Genomic DNA, 23,441 nt, shown 5'->3' with positions numbered 1-23,441 from the left:
CGATTACAATCAGACTTTTCATCAACACAAGATCTGTTATAAAGATGGTAGAGATCGGACCATTTCTTTTGTAACCTCCCCAACATAGGGTTCAATACTTTGAAAAACAAAACGCTAAGGAAGAAAGCGAAGTAAGCATCCAACTCTCTTTAAATTTCACACATCCAAATATTTTTACTAACACCTGTTGTGAAGGGCCACATTTTTCAAAAACTTTTATCTGGGATTCGATTATCAGCGATTCTTTACAACTTGCTATATCTAAATATTTCTGTCAACCAGTAGCATGATTTGAATGCGAAATTTATCAAAATTAGTGTAATTTTGCTAACATCAATATTTTTATCTGAATTAGATGGAGTATAAGAAAGGGATTACTTCGGCAGACTATATCTGGTACCTCACGCACATATTAACATTTTCTAAAAATTATCAAATATTTTATATAAAGTGATGGAATTAACCAATATAGTCCAAACCTAATGTCGTAATATTTATATCATATTTATTTAGTTTAGATTCGAAATGGACAACATTGGCCCATTCCATCGGAACCTACTTCATAGAGGGTCAAAAATTTGAATAATCTTAACAGAAGTCAAAATATATTTAAATAATCGAATATTGGTTGAGGGTGTACTTTTGTCGGCAAAACCGACTGTTTCTTTATACTCTACACCACAAGGTGGTCAGGGTATTATGTCTTTGTGCATTTGTTTGTAACAGGCAAAAGGAAAAGAGATAGACCCATAGTTCCTTTTGATGATCTGCATAGAATCACATTCTGAGTCGATTTATGCATGTCCGTCCGTCTGTCCGTCCGTCTGTCCATGTATTCTTGTGAACAAAATGCAGGTCGCATTTATTATCCGATTGAAATGAAATTTTCCAAACAACATTTGTTTGGCCCAAGGACGAACTCTATGGAAATTGGAGAAAATCGCTAAAAAATTTAGATATAGCTCTCATATATATCTTCTTCCGATTTGCATTTTATTGTGCACCAAACGTGTAGTATCAGCCCGCATAGTATGGAATTTTGCACATACAACCAAATTAGGCCTGACAATAAGTATGCCGAATTTGATCAAAATCGGTTCAGATATAGCTATAGCTTCCATATATACTGTTCATCCGAATTGTTATTTTTGTCCTCCGCAGCCGTAAAATGCACTCTGTAACAACAATATTTAGGGAAATATATCAAATCCACCTCAGAAATACCTTTGCTAAATTTTATTGCGATCGGTTAAGATTTGGATATAGCTCCCATATATAACTTCGTCGATTTACCTTTTATTGTGCATCAAACGTCTATTATTTGCACAAATAGGATGAAATTCAGCACTTACGACCGAATTGAGTCTAGAAGGTAGTATGCCAAATTTGGTGAAGATCGGTTCAGATATAGCTATAGCTCCCATATATATTGCTCATCCGATTTGTTGTATTTGTTACCCACAGCCGTAATATGCACTCCGTAACAACGATATTTGGGGAAATATATCAAATGCAGCTCAGAAATATCTTTGCCAAATTTTATCGAGATCGGATAAGATTTGGATATAGCTCCCATATATAACTTCGTCCGACTTACATTTTATTGTGCACCAAACGTCTAATATTTGCCCAAATGGGATGGAATTTGGCACATACGACCAAATTGAGTCTAGAAGGTAGTATGCCAAATTTGGTGAAGATCGGTTCAGATATAGCTATAGCTCCCATATATATTGTTCATCCAATTTGTTGTATTTGTTACCCACAGCCGTAATATGCACTCCGTAACAACGATATTCAGGGAAATATATCAAATACAGGTCAGAAATATCTTTGCCAAATTTTATCGAGATCGGTTCAGATTTGGATATAGCTCCCATATATAACTTCGTCCGACTTACATTTTATTGTGCACCAAACGTCTAATTTTTGCCCAAATGGGATGGAATTTGGCACATACTACCAAATATTCAGATATTCAGGGAAATATATCAAATACAGCTCAGAAATTGCCAAATTTTATCGAGATCGGACCAGATTTGGATATAGCTCCCATATATATCTTTATCTGATTTCAAATTTATTTTGCACAAATGGGCAATACAAGTCCGAATTTAAAAGATACAAATGCTTCGGCATATTTACTCCTTTGAACTTTAAATTACAATTATAATCATAGCGTGCATGATTAAATTCTCCCATAAAATCTTTTAATTGTTATTTGGAGCTCTAAGTGGTGTAGGGTATCATAAAGTCGGCCCCGCTCGACTTTAGGACTTTCTTTACTGTTTTTTTTTTTCTTTTTATTTGGTAAAGAGCTTATAACATAGTTTCAGAAGCAAGTCCAAGTAATTGTCGAGAAAATTCAAAATGTTTCGAAATTCAAATGTCTAATGGAACTTTCTGAAAGTAAAACAAAACAAAAAAAAAGCTTTTTGTTTGACCTTTGCTTGGTTATATTGGCAGGTATCAAGTTTGATCTAAATGATGGGCACCGTTTATTCATTCTCTATTTTGCGTAATAAATTTTCGACCTTCTTAGACGCTCGACAGTATATCCCTCAGTCGATATAGCTGCCACCTTACACTCTTCGACTAGAGTCTTCCCTATTCAACAAATAAATCCATTTTAAGGGTTCGAGTTTTTTATAGCGTTTCGTAACGTGGTTTTCTAATCAACATCTTCATTGGAAACAACTAAACATTATGAAACAAGAAGAGTAGATTTCTCTCTTCTCCGGAAGTGTAAATTAGATGTTTTATAGAATGAAATAGTAAATTTCAATCATGATTCACTAATTTTCGATATTTTAAAATCTTGACCTTTAGTTCAGTTTTCGAGTTTTTTGTTTACGTAGTAAAATATTAAATACACAAAACCACTTTTTGCATATACAGTCAAGTCTTATTTTTCAGATATGTCTTAAACTTCATCGCAAAGCAAATATTAAGTGACACCAGAACCATACTGGCCACACCCCAAAAATGTTATTAAAAATAATTGCTAAGTAGAATAGCATTACGAAAATTAATAAAATCGAGTAAAACTGTTTTACAGTAATAGACAATTTAACCAGCCTTCCCATTTCAACAAAATGTTATTGACCCCATTAATTCCCCATAAAAATTCCATTGTACAAACCCTCGAAACTGTAAATGATTTATGTGTGGCAAACGTATTAATTAATGTTAATGCCTGTGTCAATAGGAATAAAATAAGGAAAGCCAAATATATTGGATTTTGACATGACTGACAGGCCGATAACATATTTTGAAAATTGATAAGATAACATGGCCAGCCAACCAGTTAATGAAAAATATTTTTCATATTCGCTTTGGAGTGAAAATATTGTAGAACATAACAGACGATTCTGCCCACAGCTTTCTCTTAGTTTATTCTGTGATATACATAGATACCAAGTTAAAACCAAATCAATTGCATAATGGAGCCAAGACTTTCGAAATAACTAAAATCAAGGTTTATTTTATATTAGGGTTCTTTTAAAAAGTTGAAACATGACAAAAATTTAAAAATGAGGGGAAGGTTGCTGTTGTGTAGATATGATCAAATGTTCTAATGTCTCAAAGCTGAATTTGTATAGCCTACACCACAAAGTGGTAAGGGTATTATCTCTTTGTGCATTTATTTGTAACAGGGAGAAAGAACTGAGATAGTCCCATAGTTACTTTTGAGAATCGAAATAGAATCACTTTCTGAGTCGATTTATGCATGTCAGCCCGTCTATCCGTCCGTCTGTCTGTCCATGTATTTTTTGAACAAAATACAGGTCTTATTTATTATCCGATGGAGATGACAATTTCCAAACATTATTTGTTTGGCCCAATCACAAACCCTATTGGAATTGGTTATAATCGGATCAGATTTAAATATAGCTCCCATATATCTTCAACCGATATCGGGTTAGTTGTGCATCAAATGGCCAATATCAGTGCAAATGACCTGTATTTTGGTATATCCCACCGAATTCAGTTTAGAAGTAGACACAGAAAATCGGTTTAGATATAGCTATAGCTTCCAAATATATGTTTCATCCGATTTGTTGTTGTAAGTCCCTCACATGTGTCATATGCACTCCACAAGAATGATATTTGGTACCGGACATCAGATATTGCTCTTTAATATCTCTGTCAAATTTTATGAAGATTGGTTCATATGAGGATCTAGCTCCTATATATATCTTCATACGATATTAGGATAATTGTGCACCAAATGGCTAATATCAGTCCAAATGACCTGAATTTAGGCTTATCCAACCGAATTCCGGTTAGAAGCAAGTACAGCAAATTTGGAGAAAATCGGTTCAGACATCTCTAGAGCTCCCATATATATGTTTCATCGGATTTGGTGTTTAGGTCCCTCACATTCGTAATATAGATTCGACAACAATGATATTTAATACCAGATATCTTATAGAGCTAAGAAATACCTTTGCCAATTTTTATCGAGAATGGCTAAGATTTAGATAGAGCTCCCATGCATATGCTTAATGCGATTTCAGGTTTATCTGCAAATAATGGCTTGTGTATGCCCAAATGGCGCGAATTTCGAGACTTACGTTTCCATTTTGTGGAGCTCGGCACCGATTATATATTTTTTAATATAATTCTGTCTTATAGAGCTCGGAAATACCTTTGCCATATTTTATCGAGATCGGCTAAGATTGGCATTTTGCTTCCATATATATCTTTAATCCGATTTCAGGTTTATTGTGCTAACAATGTCTAATATCAACCCAAGTGGAGTGAATTTTCGAGACGTACGTTTCCATTTTGAGGAACGCGGTTCCGATATATACTTTTTTAATATAATCCTTCTCGAAGAAATGTTATTTGGCATTAAATATTAAAACGTATCCGTCAAATTTAGTGGAAATCGATTCAGAATTGGATATGCCTACCATATATTAGTTCCCTCTAAAACCAAATTAAAACTGCTCCAAAGCCAAATGTTGACTGGTGGTATGATCTTCTTCAAATAAATTCATTTGTTACCGGAGCTTTACTAAATATGCTCGGTTATCATATACTCGGGCCCGCCCGGCTATTGACTTCTCCTTACTGGTTATAGTTATAAAAGTTTTTACTCATTTACTGAAAAAAGAAACTATTAGTATTTTTGTATCCCACAAATATGATTTTAAAAAAATTGCGCCATTACGTACCATTCCTCCAAGGAAAGCCACAGTTTGTTATACAGCCCAATAATCAAACAAACCGTCTTCTGAACTTAATACTATGAATTAATTGTCATCCTGTTTTTTAAGAGAGCGTAGAATAGAAAATTGTAATTATTGTGCTGATAGAGCCATGATACTTCTCATGCTCCAAAATATAAGGGAGGTGATTTCAGCTATATCTGAGAAAAAAATTATAATTTCCAAAAATCACTCAACATTTATTTGATTCGATTAAAATAGCTTTGAGTTGATATTTGCATTTTACTTTAAATTGAATTAATCAAATCAAATCTTTGTAATATTGTTATAATATCCCGAGCCTTTAAACGTTAGTTATTTTAGTTTCTACCAACTTTTAATTAGAATTTAACAACAGTTAAAGAAATTGTTTAATCAACAGCAAACCTAAGACAAACTTTCATTTCCATTTACTTAACAATTTGAAAAGGTCAATGGCAGTGTAAACACTTTTAGTTTTTTTGTTTTGTATTTCGTAAAGCCCATCAAACGGCATAACAGAATTCTTGTGAGTTTTGCAAGTAGTGGTTAACGAATGCAAAACAGAAAGGTAATAAATAAACAGTAAGGGTAGGGCAAACTGTCAATGATATGACACCCTACACCACTGTATATTTAGCAGAGCTGCCCACAATACATGTATGTATTGGGGATTTGAGTAGCGTAAATCATATGTAAGATATAAAAAAATATATTGCATGGGATAAATTTTTATATATCTAAGTTTGAAACTATTTTCAAAAAATAAAAAAGAAGCATTTCAAGTCTGCCTGTGTTCTCCCATACCGAATATCTCCCTATCTCATCAATATTTACATTGTATGTCTAAGTCGACGTTTTGGTATAGCCCCCATATAACGGTAGCTCCCAATATTCGGTATTTTGATGATTTTTGCCACATTTTTAAAAATTGGTAATGGATTCTTGCTTCATTTTCGAAACATTGTATGCATATAACGGAACCTCCACATATTCGAGGTTTTGATGATTTTTGCACTTTTTTCACGGATTTGTCCCCAAATAGGTATTTGTAGTTCCTAATGGACTCTACCTCTTGTGGCGAAACATAGTATGCATAGGTTCACACTTACGTATAGCCACATATTCCGAAACGAAATTGTATAAAATTTGGTATTTAAGAAGATTTGGTATATGACAGTCCTTTAGGTATAAAAATGTATATGAGGTCCCTGTTTTGGTATGGCCTCCATAAAACGGTCTCACCCATTTTGATTTTTTTACACCCTTCACCATAGTAGACCCCAAAAAATATATCCTTGATTAGCATTAAATTCTATGTCGATTTAGTGATTTCCATCCGTCTGTGGAAATCACTCTAGCTTCCGAACGAAATGAAGTACGTTGATAAAATTTTACTCAAATGTATATTATGTCTGCAGGACTTCGTACAGCCTATGTCAGAAAATTGTCTGTGCAGGTCCAGGTCTTCGTATAGCCCCCATATAACGGTACCTCCCGATATTCGGTATTTTGATGATTTTAGCTACATTATTCACTGATTTTTTTGCAAGTCTCGCATTTGAATATTGTAATGGCATTGAATATTGTAATGACAAAAGTGACCTATGCAGGTCCATGTCGTAGTATAAGACCCCAATATAACGACTACATTCGGTGTTTTTTAGATCTTTTTTTTTTTTGAAAATTGCCAAATTCGTTCCAAATGGTGGAGGGTATTTAGAGTTCGGCCCGGTCGAACTTAAAGCTTTTTTACTAGTTTTTTTTTTTTTTTTTGAAAAGTTTAACAGCATTATCCAAACGGTCTTACGGGTATTTGTAGTTTAGAGCGGAACACGTTTGGATTCAGATACTTTGATATAAAAATGTTTTCTTTGCCCAATGTTGGAGGTTATTTAAAGTTCGGCGCGGTCGGACTTAAAGTTTTTTTAGTTGTTTTTCATCAAAAGAATAGCACAGTGCAGTATGAAAACTGCTTACCACTGGACTAAAATCTGGCTCCGATGCATAATAGAAGACCAAAAACTGAAGACATAGGTCTCGCCGTATTTCGCTATCTCATCAACATTGGTTGTTATAGGCACCAAAAAATTGGGTCTTTGATGTCCACAGGAATTAAAATATGATACCTACATTTTTCAATCCGTTTAAAATTGTGATTGTCTCTTTGAGAGCAATGATTTTAAGGACATAAAATCAGTGAAATTATATATTCAAGTTCAAGGTAAGAGTAGGCAAAGAGCCGGACACGGCAAACATCGGCATAGAATTTTACCATGATCTTGTTGTAATTATATAATAGCTAGAATGTGCCCGCTATTTTAGCAGCGAAAAGTCTACCTTTTATATTTTTTACAAGTGCACAATTTGTACTGTTTGGCAATTTTTATACCCTCCACCATACTATGGAGGGTATATTAACTTTGTCATTCCGTTTGTAACTCCTCGAAATACTCATGTCAGACCCAACAAAGTATATATATTCTTGATCAGCGTAAAATTCTAAGTCGATTTAGCGATGTCCGTCTGTCTGTCTGTCTGTCTGTCTGTCCGTCTGTCTGTCTGTCTGTCCGTCTGTTGTAATCACGCTATCTTTCGAATGAATTGAGATAGATGGCTAAAATTTTGCACAAAATTTTGTATAGCCCCCATATAACGGCACCTCGCTATGTTCGGTATTTTGATGATTTTAGCGACATTATTAACCGGAATTGTTTAAAATTTGGTATTGTCGGTGCGGGTCCAGTTTCGAATTTGAATATGGCAATGGCTTATGACAAACAATGCATATGTATGTCCACGTCGTATAGACCCCAATATAACGGTTCGGCCCGGCCGAACTTACTGCTTTTTAACTTGTTTTTAATCAACCCTTCGTACATGGTGCTAAATTTTCAGACTTTCAAAGCTTTATATCCTGTTTCTTGTTTCCTATTTCGGAAAGAATAATCGAATACTATTTACCTTTTACACCAAAAACTCTTCAAAATCATTCATTTTGATGTTTGCCGAGGAGGACACCATTACCACCCACCCACACCCAATTTTTTCGTCCAAAACTATTTCAACGTGTCCTATGTAAATCCCTAAAACCTCATTATAAAATTTTAGACTTTAAGCTCTATTTATTCACTCAACGTAAATTTAGTAACATTTCGTACGCACATCCACATAATCAAGATCTATTCATCCTAGACACCAACAGGGATTCAATATAAGTACATTTAGCGCTTTTCGAGTAATTATGGTACGTATTTACATAACCATCATCAGAACTCAACATCAAATACTAACAGTGACCTTAATATCAAAATTTACCTTTGTCAAATTTTGTAGAATAAATAGTACTCATATCCAAACAAGGTCCTTCTTTCGACCACAGACATCAGCAGTTACGCCCTTATCAAATTAAATTTAAGTACTATTTAGTACTTTTCGTACAATTATAGTACACATTTCCAAAAGTGAGTTCAGTATCAAGTTTCGGAATTCCTTTTCCATCTCTTTACCCAATTCCAAATTTTTTAGCGTTTACTTATTTTCGTACAGTTTCGTACACTGCATTTTCAAATCAATCTTCATATCTTAACCACATACACCAACAGTGACATCTACAACAAATTTCAGGATTTCAGCTCTAATTCTTCGGTCAACACCAAATTTAGTATCATTCAGTGCTTTCCGTGCAAATATATGTAGGACGTATTTCAAAATCACCGCCAAATCTAAAATAGATTTACCAAGAGTTATCTAAATATTAAATTTCAAAATTGTTTTTCAGTCTCTCCAGTTCTGAAATAATCTTCTTATGTCCGGACTACACATAAACAACGACCCTAATACTAAATTTCAGATTTCAAGCACTATATATTCACCCAATACCAAATTGTACCAAATATAGTACTATTTAGTACATTTTACGCACTTGCAGTTGACATTTCCAAAACCACCATTCACGCTAAACCAAACTGTTGCAAATTTAGTATCATTTAGTACAATTCGCACATTTAGTACACATTCCAAAACCATATTTATGCATAAAACTTACCTTGATTCTCATACCGAATTTCAAGTTTTTAGCTCTCTCCGTTCACATAATAACAAATTGTACTATTCTAGAAGTTTGGTATCATTTTAGAACTTGGCGCAACTTTAAAGTTCGAATTCAAATACCCTTTGGTACATCTGTCCAAAATTCAGAATTCTAGTCCGTTTGTCCGACATAAAATATTCAATTTTTAATACATTTTAGTACTTTTCGTTTCGTCTACGGCTGACGGCTCAGTCAGTGTGTCACTACTCTTTTATGTTCACCCAAAATTTAAATTGTACCAAATTCAGTCGTAAAATTCAATACTAATCTTATTTCCACATTTTGGAATTCCAACTCTATTGGTTCTCCTTAAATTTGAATTGTACTATATAGACATAAGTAGGATTTTTCAAAATTACCTACATTCCCCAGTCCTAGGATGCAATAGTAAAATTATTTACAAATTTCAGTACTCCAACCCAAATCCTAAATTGTGCCAAATTTAGTTATAACTTTTCGTGCATATAAGTACAAATTACGAAAACTTCCTCCATATCCCAATCTAACACTCTGCCAATAATGTTAGTTTTAAAATTCAGGGTTTTCCAAAACCCCAGCCTTATCTGACCCCTTTGGATCAAGAGTGACCCTTACCAAAAACTTCAAGATTCTAGCTTAAGCCATTTCGTCTGAGCGTTGATGAATTGTTAAGTCAGTCAGTCAATCAGTCAATTACTTTAGTCTTTTATTAATATGAATTACCTTTCCGATCAAAAGAAGTTTTTAAAAAAAGCCCCAATTAGACTTTTATTAATGAGACCTAAGTTTTATAAAAATAGATACGGGTATAGCTATTCAAATTTAAAAGTAAATTTTGCTGCTTCTTTATGTTTTTAATTATATTAAAATACAACTCTTTCCACTTCAAAATATAATAATGCAATAAAAAGTTATTCTCATATTAGCTCAAAGGCCAATTTGTATAATTCATTTAATTTTTAAATTTCTCTTGAACTGTAGCCTTAGATGGTTGCCCGAAAGGATGTTAAACATTCACGCGATGTTCTTGTTTATTCCGTTTCTTCTCACAATTTCGTTTTGTTCAGTGTATTTATATCAATATTTGAGAAGAATCCATAGAAAACGAAAATCCCTTGGATATTTCAATTACTCGCTCACATTTCGATGAATTGTATCCTTATGTATATTGCCATTGATTTTGATTCGCTTTCTTCAATTTCATTGTTCACAATCAATACTCTTTTCTTCTCTCCCTCTCTTTCTCTCCGCAGTATTCTACAATTGTGTGTTGCTTGTTGCGATGGTAGCCAAATTGTTTGTAATTCTCAATAAATATGAATAATTTCTTTTCTTTAGAAATTTTTAATTGAATTTTCATTGAATCCGGTGACAGAGGGAGAGAATACGTTTTCAATTGCTTTTCACATCGCCATTTAAAATGAATTTTTAAATGCTCTTATGTATTTACATATTTGCATAACAGTTTATTTTTGAATTGTTCTGATAAAAGCTCAAAGTGGACAAATCACTTGAAATTGCAAACAATTTCCGAAGAGATGAAAATGTGAGACATAATTTATGAGTTGCTATTTCGTTTGAAACGAAACGAATTGCAACGAAGGTTATTATACCCTCAGCCATATGGCTAGGTAGATACGTGTGTCAAAATGTGCTTCATCGAAATAATGGGTTTAGACCCTAGGTCTCTTTGGACCAAATCTGTTTCGGGATATTTGGACTCGATCTAGCGATGTCCGCCCGTCCGACTGTCTGTCTGGCTGGCTGGTGCGCACTATAACTCTCGTAGAGAGTATGAGATTTGATCAAATCTTGGTACATCGTAATATTATTGACAAACTTAGAACGAGTTCGGAAATGGGCAATATCGGTCCACTCGTTCTGGTACCTCCCACACACAAAATGTCAACATTTTCAGAGAAAATAATTTATTGCATAGAAAGAGATAGGATTATCCGATATTGCTCCTATTTTGCATATCCTAATATTTGCATCAGTGCTAGGCCAGGTGCGGAAATGGACAATATCGGTTTACTCCATCAAGTACCTCCCATACAAAGGGTCAAAATTTCGAATAATTATAACTCTTATAAAATGTGATGTAAGTGTTCAATTATCTTCAAATTAACCAAAACCCAATATTTTTATTATCCCAAGGTCTGGTGTGAAAATGGAATGTGTATATTGGTTCACTTCTTCTGGTACCTCCCCTACAAAGGTTCAAAATTTTGAATATTCATGAAACTTATAAAACGTGAAATTAACAACGCGAAATTTCAATATTTCCATGAACACAAGATTTGGTATCAAGATGGGGAAATCGGACCATTGCTTCTGGTACCACCCCAACAAAGGGTCAAAGTTTTGAATAACCAATACGATCATAAAATCCGATGTAAGTATCGGTTCTCTTCAAATTACACACATCACAATATTTTTATTAACCTAAGGTCTGGTGTGAAATTGAGATATATCGGTCGACTCCTTCTGTGACCTCCCCCACAATGGGTCAAGTTTTTGAATATTCTTGAAGCTTATACAACGCGAAATTAACATCCGATTCCATTCAGACTTGGTATATCTCAATATTTCCATCCACACCAGATCTGCTTTAAAGATGGTAGAGATTGGACCATATCTTCTGCTACATCCCCTACATAGGGTGGAAGATTCTTGAAAAAACAAAACGCTCAAAGAAGGCGAGATAAGCAACCAACTCTCTTCAAATTTCATACAGACAAACATTTTTTTAACGCAAAATCTGTTCTGACGATGATAAATATCTGGGTACCTCACCCACAAAGGCTCACAATTTCCAATACTTATATCTGCCATAAATTGTGAAACATGTCGGCGATTCTTTACAACTTGATACGAGTATATCTAAATATTTCTCTTAACCAGAAATTTGAAAAATATGATTTCGCATAAAATTGGATATTAAAGCTCGATTTCCTGGACTCCGAATATCCTACAACAGATTTTCGGATTTGTTTGTATGTGTGAAATTTGAAGAGTGTTAAATGTTTATTTCGCTTTCTTTGAACGTGTTGTTTTCCAAAATGGTGAACCCTATGTGGGGTAGCAAAAGAAATGGTCCGATCTGTACCACTTTATAACAGATCTTGTATTGATGGAAATATTGAGATTGTAGTATGTATTGTTGGATTTTCTCAAAAAATGTGTTTAAAATGTTAGAATGATGAACGTATTGGCCGGGCACGCAATATTCATCAGCCTTATTGCTCGTCGTTTGGGGTGGGATCTTGCCTTTGTCCATCAATAGCCACAACAACTACAAGTTATATTTTTATTACGTGCATTATTGTTAACAAGAAGAAAATAATTAACAGGATAGTGAAAGGAAGAGGGTATCTACAGCCCTAGAAAATAGACAAAACTTTGGTTTTCAACTAATCAGGTTGAGCCATGCTAAGGTGTTGTCAGCATGGTAAGCCCACCCATCCTGTTCACCATAAAATCCACACTAAGGAAATTAATATCATATGATAAACCCACTGTTTGTTACCCTACATTACCTTTTGGACCCTTTAAATCAAACCCTTAGGATTCAATTCAATACATGATTACAAAAATCATTGATTTATTGAAAAAAAATTCCATTAGAGACTAAAAACGAATTAAATACTAACTATTATTTCCTTAATCATTATTCAAATCCAGAAATGATTTTAACCAAAAATTAAATTCACAACTTAAAAAGTTAATACAGGTTAAGGTAAAATTGTTATCAACAAACGCAATAATTTAATGATTATCCTAGAATTTATAAAGTTATTCTTTAAAAAAAAATTCAAAATTTAATTATTTTATGACGGTCTGTCTTATCGCAATAGGAATTTATAATACCGATATAAAAAAAAAACATTATAGAAAAATAATATATTTTATTAGAAAAATGTAATTTTAAGAATTTTAAAATAATTCAAGTTAATGCGATAAACGTGTGAAACATATTGGCTGAAACATTTGATGAAAATTAAAAAAAAAATGTTTTTTGTATATAAGAGGCAAAATTTATGGGTATGGATGTGTATCATTTTTTTTTTTTTCTATCCGTTTACATATCACGGTTCACCTAAGGTAAAATCAGCTGTTGGGTTATTGAACTCTTTTCTGTTGAGTATACACATACATACACACATAATTTTGATATTTATCACTTGTTATATGCAAGTTATATTTGGCAAGAAAATTCGCCAAAAAAAAAATATTTTATACCAAATAACAAAAAGACCATGATTACCGGCTGATTGTTGGATGGATATGCATGGAAAACTAACAAAAAGTATTAAAAATACTAAAGAAAAAAAATCAAAGCAAAAAATAACAAACAGATTTGGAGTTAATGTTAGTATGGTGATGCAGGGCTTTTCAAACTGTAGCCCACCAAAGAGCGAGTTAACAGACTTGTACTGATGTTAACAGTGGTTGGTCAGTTAACATAGCACACACCACAGCATATTCATCCAACCAGTACAGCACTATCTTTGATCAGCAGGAAATAAAGAGGAGCAAATACAAACGAGTTAGTTGTTGAGTTAACCTCTAAATACCAATATTAATAATTAATACAGATTTTTTTAAAAGGACTTTAAACAATATATGTATATACAAAAATTACGTTCCAAAAATATGCAAAATGAGAGAATGGACTAACGGTTAACTCCCAGAATGTGGTACTCATTTGTGTTTGCTCTGGATAAATGAAAGAGATCGTCACTTACTACTTATGTTGCTGGAGCTCCCACGACGAAAGGCCTTTCAGAGGGGGTGAGGTTGACAACATAAACCACGATCTCCAAAACTTAAGGCGATGTTCAATGATTTTGTTTAATTTTTCTGCTGCAATAAACACTGTTCTTTTATAGTATTTGGCATATGTTTCAACGTTTTTTTTTTCCTTAGATCATTCTTCAAATGTTTATTTGCCAATCTCAATATTTACACAGTTTAATAGAAATTAAAAATAACACTTTTTCTCTCATTTGGGTCATCAAATATGTTTCACTTTCATACGTTTCCACTACCGCGTACAAGAACAAAACAAAGTAAATCTTATGCAACAATTGACAAAATCGGTATGTAATAAAATAAACTAAACTAAATTTATATAAATCTGTTATTGAGTTTTCTGTTAAAAAGGCCAAAACACGAATTTTGCACTGATTTTGGGATAGATTTTCATAAATTCTCGTATTAGAAACACTTTTAAATATAATTGTGGCGCTGTCAACTTTGTCTTGTTGATACCCTGACGGAACAAAATCAACTGTTTGCTGAGGATTTATACGGTACTCTTGCAGTTACCACCTTTAGGTTTCCAGGGGTTACCCAACGCAACAAAGGGGTAAAGGGAATCCCAGTAAATATTAATATAGAGGACAGCAGAAAAAAAATCAGCTCCATGAACCAAAAGGGATATTAGTTAATCAAAATCAATATAGGTTATTGAAAAAAAAAACAACACCTATGTGGTTGCTTCGATGATTGGCCAGCTTAATTTTCTGCTGACTACCAGAAAATTTACACCAAACTGGTAGAAAATGATTTAGAGCTCATCCGGGGTTTTTATACCTTGGCCTTTTTAATCCAAAATCCAAAGGGCACACATCTTTAAACCAAAGGACACACAGCTTTCGAAGGTATGGCAGAAAATGTTCTTGTTGCAAAGAATTATACTCTGGGTGTTAATCGTTTAAAGAACAAAATCAAAAAGAACTTCATTCCATTATGCCACTAGCTTTTCTAGCCTCGGCTACATTAATGAGGCAAATAGCTGAATCACTAACATATACATAAAGTTCCAAAATTCAGTATGGCTCCAAAAATTTAACTGCTACATTCAAAGCCTGAATGCCTATGTATACATAGTCACACAAACAAGAAAAAGTTGGTATAACGAAAGTAAACAGATTTCACCACTTGAGGTAGGGGAAATTTGGTAACGCCAACAACAATTGAATTCGCCGATAATGTAAACACAACCTGACATTAATATTTATCAAATTTCATACTCTTGTTGCTGTATGCTTTTCTAACATAAGAGAAAAATACAAAAAATAGTTAAAAGAAGCGAAAAAAAAAAAAAACATGACGGAGCCGGGATTCGAACCTGGGTTTCCGGATCGGTAACCAAAGTCGCAACCACTAGGCCACTGCAGGTCTAGCACCTAGTATAGATAAGTGAATATATGAAATGGCAATCGATGTAACAGCAAACTAGGTTACAACAAGAATTGCAGTTCTTCAGAAATCTATAAATAGAACAGTGTAAACAAGATCCACAAAGTGGATTACATTTTAGGGGAATATAAATATGTAGCGAGTAATGTTAATCAACATTAGTTTCTATGCATACGAAACCAGAGATGTCAAACCATACTGTCTGAAGTGCCATATAAAATTTAAATATTCGTAATTCGTGAAAAATCTGCATGCCCTGCTATAATACCCCCCGCCAAAATCAGACTTAACGGATGAAAACAAGTAAAGGCTGATACAGCATGCAGATTTTTATCTACATTCGCATGTCTTTTGCGTGGTAAATGCCAAGAGATTTGCCTTGGGGGTCCTCCAACTCATAGTAGCAGTTACCTATTTTTCGCCGAACTTTGCATTTTATAAACGTAGGGGCTAGTTTTGCGTTATAACCTTTTTCCAAGCTACTCTGACTAAAATTTCTTCGAAAAACTTCCTGCCCAACATCATATGAAACCTGACGTGATCTGAGATTGTATTGTTTCTCGTTACGTTCCTGTTGCTTACGCATAACCTGCATTGCTTTTGATCTTACTAGGTCAAAGCTGTCAGATCTATTAGAATTCATAGATCTATCCTCTAAAACATTACGTTTCCGCAATAGCTGGTACGTGGATCCGTTGGTAACCATATGCTGGGCAAACGCCATGAAATACGGAGATGTCCCAATGGCAGTGTGGACAGTAGATCTCAGGGCACAAGCTATGTGGCTTAATTTTTCATCCCAGTCCTTTTGGTCTGGGTGTACGTAGGCTTTTATGGCTGAAATTATTGATCTATTTACCCTTTCCGAGGCGTTAGCCTGTGGTGAGTAAACAGCAGTGTACATATGGGAAACTTTATAAAAATCCAGTAGCTGATTGAACTTTTTTGCCCTAAACTGGGTTCCATTATCAGAAACTATACATTCTGGAACTCCGAAAGTATGAAGTAATTCTTCTTCTAAATACTTTACCACGACGTCTGCTGTAAATTTTTTTACTGGGCGGATAAAACAAAATTTAGAAAAATGATCCAGGACAATAAATATACCTATATTACCTGATCGAGATCTAGGATATGGTCCTATAAAGTCCACATATAGCTTCTGGAAAAATCTTTGAGTACTACTTGTCTCCCTAATGGGTGGTCTCATAATTTTGTTAGGATGCTTTGTGCTTTTGCACACCTCACAGGAATTAATGTAATTCTTGACATCCGAAACTAAATTCGGCCAAAAGTAGTATCTTCTAATTCTTTCCAATGTTTTGTTGATTCCACAGTGGGAAGATAAAGGATCATCATGGTGCTTTTGTAACACATCTGGTATTAAAGCATTGGGAATCCACAACTTCCATGCACTGTCATCAGCTACGGGATCACCAACAGCATGATCAGTTCGCCGATATAAATACCCATCAATGATCTTTAAATCAGGTGTTAAATCACTATTCTGTTCGACTCTTCTGAGCAACTCCTTGTATTCCTCGGAGGAAAAATGTTCTGACTCCAAATCAACAAATACACCAAGATCTTTTTTAACTTCTAACAAAGAGAAAATACCCGACAAATCATCCGTATTGGTACGCGAAAGCGCATCGGGAACTATGTTCTGCGATCCCTTACGATGCTCAATTTTGAACCGGTACCCTTGAAGTTTCAAAGCCCATCTAGCTAGCCTGCTGCTTAAATCGGTCTGGGACATGAGCCATTTGAGAGAGGCGTGATCGGTGATCACCGTGAACTCATGTCCCTCAACATAAGCTCGAAACTTCTTGATGCAAAGCATTGCTGCCAAGCATTCTTGTTCGGTGACGCTATAGTTGCGTTGGGCTTGGTTAAGTTTCTTCGACATAAATGCCACCGGAAACTCATCACCTTCCGCATTCTTTTGCACCAATACTCCTCCTATTCCTGTCTTGCTTGCGTCACAATGTATGAAGAATGGCATTGTGAAGTCAGGACTATGCAAGACAGGGGCTGTGCTTAGAATGGACTTTAATTCCTCAAAGGACTTCTGAGCCTCCTCGGTCCATATGAACTTACGATTGCTCTTCAATAAATCAGTCAACGGAGTCGATATCGCAGCATAGTTCCTAATGAACTTTCGGTACCAACCGGACATTCCTAAAAATCGTCGAACTTGCTTAACCGATCTTGGTATTGGAAATTCAGTAATTGCCGAAATTTTATCGGGGTCGGTACGAATTGTACCATCACCAACCACGTGACCTAAATAGCGAACCTCAGATCTACAAAATTTACTTTTTTCGACATTAATTGTCAACCCTGCACTTCGGAGACATTCAGCCACTTCCGTTAGTACCTCTAGATGCCTTTCAAATGTTGGAGATACCACTAGAAGATCGTCCAGGTAGACCAAAACCTCAGTCCTGAGAGACGCTGGAATTACCCTGTCCATGAGCCTACACATGGTTTGCGGGGCATTACAGAGGCCAAAGGGCATGACCTTAAAATGGAATAGCGGCCTCCCAGGTACTGTGAAAGCAGTCTTACCTTTCGACGATTCGTCCAGTGGTATCTGCCAAAACGCATCTTTTAGATCAAGGCTCGTTATATATTCCGCCTTAGGCAGACGACTCAAGATGCCTTCAATGTGGGGAAGTGGGTAAGCATCCCCTTCAGTAACAGCATTAAGTTTTCGACTATCTAGACACAACCGATTTTTGCCTGGCTTCCGATGAAGGACAATTGGCGAAGACCAAGGACTAGAAGATACTTCTATCACCCCCATAGCTAGCATGCGGTCCAGCTCTGCATAGATCATTTTTTCGATTGCTGGAGAGACAGGGAAATGGCGTTGCTTAATAGGGGCGACTTTACCCGTGTTTATGGTATGATAGATAATGTTGGTTTTCCCTAGACCTTCTTTCGCAAACGAAGGAAACCGATCAATTACAGCCTGTAACTGGAACTTCTGATCCTCGGTCAGAGTTTTTTGGTCTAACGAATTGTCTTTATTCAAAGATAAATCAAGGTTGGCAACACTAGGAAGAAGAGATGAAGGAAGCAAATCAAAAATTTTCCAAAAATCGATACCTAAAATCAAATTCTGGGACAGATTTGGGACTACGTAAACTGTGAGGGGAAGACTTTTTCCACGAAAAACTATGTCGGTCGTAAATACACCAGAGATATGCTGAGGTGTACCATCTGCCGTGTTGACAGTGGTGTGCAACTTTTTATAGGGGATATTTGATGAAAGAAACTCTAGTGCGGCTTGAGATCCTAAGCAGGATACCGACGCACCCGTGTCCAAAAGACCAATCACATTTTTCCCTAACAAAACCACCTCGGCATAGGGACGGACATCTCCTGGTCTACCAAGTACTGAAATGGCAAAATCCTTTTTAAACTTCTTAACCTTCTTCCAAAATTGTTGTATTCTTTTAGTAGATCGAGATATACGGGGTTCCTCATTGAAAATCTTTTTCCTTACATTTCGATAGTTTTCCAACCGTATATGGAAAGGTATTATTGGACGAGGTCCAATATTTCTAGACGGACAACCTTCTACACCCACACCTACATCGACATCCTCACATACATTTACCAATTTCGAATTAGAAAATTCAGTGGAAGCTTCCTTTTGACTTCTAAATCTACAACTACTAACTAATGAAAAATCTTGACGACGAAGAACCTTTACATTGTCTGAGAGGACTGCTGGCACGTTTTCGGTCTGAGTGCACCTCTCGGTGCAGAACTCTGGAAGTTTTTTGAATTGGTATTACACGTGCTGCAATTCGGCTTGTACACCTGTGGTGTACCACATCCATAACAAAACACAGACCGCTCAGCAAGACACTCCTGATACCTGTGACCCGATTTTCTACAATTCCAACAAATTGTAGCAAGTTCCGAGACCTCTTCATACTCAAGAAGCTCTGGATCAGTAGGACTGTTAACATTAACTTCAGCAACTCGTCTTGAAAAATTATTGGACCTGGTATTTGCAAAAGTATGTCTCCTACTCAAATCTTGCAAGAAAAACTCTCTGCGTCTACAGATCTCTCTCAGCTGACCAACGGATGCTATTGTCATGTTTAAGATCTCATGCTGTATATCAGGTAATAGATTTCGACGCAAAATTTCTACCAAAATTTTGTCTTCCAGTGGCTTATCCAAACGATCGACCAAATCAATGACAGCTTCATAGAATACATCGAATGGTTCGTTGGGTTTCTGCTTCCTATCTCGTATTAATTCTCTAAAATCGATATCAGTTCGCGAATCCCTATACTGCTGTCGCAAAGCCTTACAGAGATCAAACCACTGAACCACATGCACGGAACGGTGAAACCTCCAAAACCAATCACTGGCCTTACCGTCAAAAAGAGCACTCGCACTTCGGCACAATGTTTCAAAATCGCCGTTAAGAGTCTGTTTTGTGAGGGCTTCAACGCGATAGATAAAATTATCCACCGGTAAGCTACTTGAACTTCCATTAAATTTAAGTTTCCAATTCGCTATAATTTGGCTAACCTTATCCGGTCGGGAAGCTAAATCGGAAAAGGACGAAGGATTGCTTAAACGTGATCTATTTAAAGAATTTCCATCTAGATTAATTTGACCATAACCATTGTTACTTCTCTCGTTATTTGAAGAAGGCAAACCAAGCAACTGCTCTAATGTTCTTTGCTCAACATCAGACACATTCGGCATGGCAGCGTTATTGGTCCGAACTGGGGACGAAGCATCAACATTCTGAGAAGCAGGATTTATATTAAGACGGGTTAGACTAGCCTCTACACTTCTTTCTACCAATGAGGATATTTGACCTGACAGGGATTGAACCAGCTGTGCTTGTTGATCGCTTACTATCGAAGTTACAATATCTTTGACATTTTCCATAGTTAAAGTTGGTTGAGAACTCGAAGAACCTGCAGAAGGATTAGAACCTGATTCTCGTCGAAGTGACTCGTCGGTTCTATTTGCATCAAAAATTCTAGCTTTCGATGTAGATCTGGTGGTAATTGACGATCCGACCTTTTGGGTAGCAGAAGAATTTACTTGCTTAGCGTCTTTAATGATTTTGGATCCACATGCTGGGCAATCAGAGTGCGTTTTTATATAACTGCTTATGCAAATCTTATGAAATGTGTGCCTACACACAGTCTCAGACAAAACAGAAGGATTTTGAATAGCTAAGTTACATATAGTACAGAAAGGAGAGTTTTCAACAACAGCTGCACCAGCCGCTTGCAAATCATCTGAACTCCTATCAAGGGGCATTGTAAATTCTATCAACTGTTAAGCAGACTAGACACAAACCGAAAATTAAGAAAAAAATTAGGGAAAATATAAAAAACAGAAAGATTATCGGGTTTGACTATTTAGGAATCCAAACAAGTAAAGCAGAAGAGAAATAAATTAAAATCACCCAAATAAATGAAACCATGTGAAAACAGAAGGAATATACAAAAGAATAGAAACAAGGACATTGAAGGATCAGGCTGTAGACATAGATTTACTGTGGTTAAAAAATATGATAAATAATATTTTCAAATTCCAAAAAGTAAAAGAAATTAAGTAAAATCTCCACTTCAGCATGCAAAGTCGATGTCAGAATTGGGACGACACCCAAAATCTGAATTCATACAACATCAAAACCGAATGAAAATTCTACCCCAGCAGGATAACAAAATAATAAAAGTCCTGGTATCATGGCTATGCACTAATGCATTTTAACCATAAAAATTCCGACGAAATTTTATTATTCCGAATGAGAAAATTAACGAAACAAATCAAAAGAACTGAAAGATCAAGTGAAAAGAAAGTCATTTGAGAAAGGAACCTGAGCAAAGTTAACCTACGGTATATGAGATACCAAGATTTTTAACAAAATTTAAACTGTTTAATAACCCCACTCGGGCCCCACGTTGGGCGCCAAAAACTGTAGTATGTATTGTTGGATTTTCTCAAAAAATGTGTTTAAAATGTTAGAATGATGAACGTATTGGCCGGGCACGCAATATTCATCAGCCTTATTGCTCGTCGTTTGGGGTGGGATCTTGCCTTTGTCCATCAATAGCCACAACAACTACAAGTTATATTTTTATTACGTGCATTATTGTTAACAAGAAGAAAATAATTAACAGGATAGTGAAAGGAAGAGGGTATCTACAGCCCTAGAAAATAGACAAAACTTTGGTTTTCAACTAATCAGGTTGAGCCATGCTAAGGTGTTGTCAGCATGGTAAGCCCACCCATCCTGTTCACCATAAAATCCACACTAAGGAAATTAATATCATATGATAAACCCACTGTTTGTTACCCTACATTACCTTTTGGACCCTTTAAATCAAACCCTTAGGATTCAATTCAATACATGATTACAAAAATCATTGATTTATTGAAAAAAAATTCCATTAGAGACTAAAAACGAATTAAATACTAACTATTATTTCCTTAATCATTATTCAAATCCAGAAATGATTTTAACCAAAAATTAAATTCACAACTTAAAAAGTTAATACAGGTTAAGGTAAAATTGTTATCAACAAACGCAATAATTTAATGATTATCCTAGAATTTATAAAGTTATTCTTTAAAAAAAAATTCAAAATTTAATTATTTTATGACGGTCTGTCTTATCGCAATAGGAATTTATAATACCGATATAAAAAAAAAAACATTATAGAAAAATAATATATTTTATTAGAAAAATGTAATTTTAAGAATTTTAAAATAATTCAAGTTAATGCGATAAACGTGTGAAACATATTGGCTGAAACATTTGATGAAAATTAAAAAAAAAATGTTTTTTGTATATAAGAGGCAAAATTTATGGGTATGGATGTGTATCATTTTTTTTTTCTATCCGTTTACATATCACGGTTCCCCTAAGGTAAAATCAGCTGTTGGGTTATTGAACTCTTTTCTGTTGAGTATACACATACATACACACATAATTTTGATATTTATCACTTGTTATATGCAAGTTATATTTGGCAAGAAAATTCGCCAAAAAAAAATATTTTATACCAAATAACAAAAAGACCATGATTACCGGCTGATTGTTGGATGGATATGCATGGAAAACTAACAAAAAGTATTAAAAATACTAAAGAAAAAAAATCAAAGCAAAAAATAACAAACAGATTTGGAGTTAATGTTAGTATGGTGATGCAGGGCTTTTCAAACTGTAGCCCACCAAAGAGCGAGTTAACAGACTTGTACTGATGTTAACAGTGGTTGGTCAGTTAACATAGCACACACCACAGCATATTCATCCAACCAGTACAGCACTATCTTTGATCAGCAGGAAATAAAGAGGAGCAAATACAAACGAGTTAGTTGTTGAGTTAACCTCTAAATACCAATATTAATAATTAATACAGATTTTTTTAAAAGGACTTTAAACAATATATGTATATACAAAAAATTACGTTCCAAAAATATGCAAAATGAGAGAATGGACTAACGGTTAACTCCCAGAATGTGGTACTCATTTGTGTTTGCTCTGGATAAATGAAAGAGATCGTCACTTACTACTTATGTTGCTGGAGCTCCCACGACGAAAGGCCTTTCAGAGGGGGTGAGGTTGACAACATAAACCACGATCTCCAAAACTTAAGGCGATGTTCAATGATTTTGTTTAATTTTTCTGCTGCAATAAACACTGTTCTTTTATAGTATTTGGCATATGTTTCAACGTTTTTTTTTCCTTAGATCATTCTTCAAATGTTTATTTGCCAATCTCAATATTTACACAGTTTAATAGAAATTAAAAATAACACTTTTTCTCTCATTTGGGTCATCAAATATGTTTCACTTTCATACGTTTCCACTACCGCGTACAAGAACAAAACAAAGTAAATCTTATGCAACAATTGACAAAATCGGTATGTAATAAAATAAACTAAACTAAATTTATATAAATCTGTTAT

General features: G+C 34.9%; 1 protein-coding gene across 1 annotated transcript in view; it reads left to right on the top strand.

Annotated features, from left to right (window-relative positions):
* LOC131801595 (5-hydroxytryptamine receptor 2B-like) overlaps positions 1 to 23,441 on the top strand; it is a 118,572-nt gene that overhangs the window by 82,079 nt on the left and 13,052 nt on the right. The gene's annotated exons all lie outside the window — the stretch shown is intronic.

This window comes from Musca domestica, unplaced genomic scaffold (genome assembly GCF_030504385.1).
Source record: "Musca domestica strain aabys unplaced genomic scaffold, Musca_domestica.polishedcontigs.V.1.1 17, whole genome shotgun sequence".
Lineage (NCBI taxonomy): Eukaryota > Metazoa > Arthropoda > Insecta > Diptera > Muscidae > Musca > Musca domestica.
This window is presented reverse-complemented; position numbering and strand designations above follow the sequence as displayed.